This window comes from Penaeus monodon, chromosome 32 (assembly GCF_015228065.2).
Source record: "Penaeus monodon isolate SGIC_2016 chromosome 32, NSTDA_Pmon_1, whole genome shotgun sequence".
Classification (NCBI taxonomy): domain Eukaryota; kingdom Metazoa; phylum Arthropoda; class Malacostraca; order Decapoda; family Penaeidae; genus Penaeus; species Penaeus monodon.
The window spans coordinates 23,872,369-23,872,966 of record NC_051417.1 but is presented as its reverse complement, the minus strand read 5'-3'; the positions used below and the strand labels follow the sequence as shown (position 1 = coordinate 23,872,966).

The following is a 598-nucleotide window of genomic DNA, read 5'->3' as shown; positions in this document are numbered from 1 at the left end:
GAGTCACCTTGCAAGTGATTTATATCATAAACATACTTAAAGTCATGGAGGTAAAAGTTTGTAGCAAAAGATGTACATATTAATTCATTGCTTGCTATAGTTATCATACTGGCAGCAAAGTAGCCATATATACTATATGTAATTTCAATCTGTAGTTTATTGTTGTATGCTTAACTCTCATTAGGAGGTTAGAGGTCTTTGGGATATGGAGGATCCTGCTTCTGGCTTTAAGGATTACTACTTTAGTGTATCCTATTATGTACTCTAACTCAAAAAGATAGATACTAAATAGATAAAGTGTCTATAATACAGTGTTTACCGGAATAAGTTCCTCTTAATAAGTAAAGTGAAGAATATAAATATCAGAAAAACAATTTTCATGTAAGACTTGAAGATTTATTAATGCAGTTAACAGCTAAAAACTGTTGATGGTTAGAATGGTAATAACAACAGTAATGACAAAAGTTTAAATTTGTGGAAATTATAGATGGTACTTGTATTGTCTACAGTTTAGTGAGTTTACTGTGATGTAATTGGTTGGGAATTTTAAAATTGCGAGGTGGTTTTGGATTTTTGTTATCAGAGTCATTTACTGAAT

The 598-nt window shown here is 30.4% G+C and overlaps 1 protein-coding gene across 12 annotated transcripts in view; it reads left to right on the top strand.

The window, feature by feature from the left end:
- Positions 1-598, top strand: part of LOC119593731 (myoneurin-like) — a 102,537-nt gene that overhangs the window by 72,892 nt on the left and 29,047 nt on the right. The gene's annotated exons all lie outside the window — the stretch shown is intronic.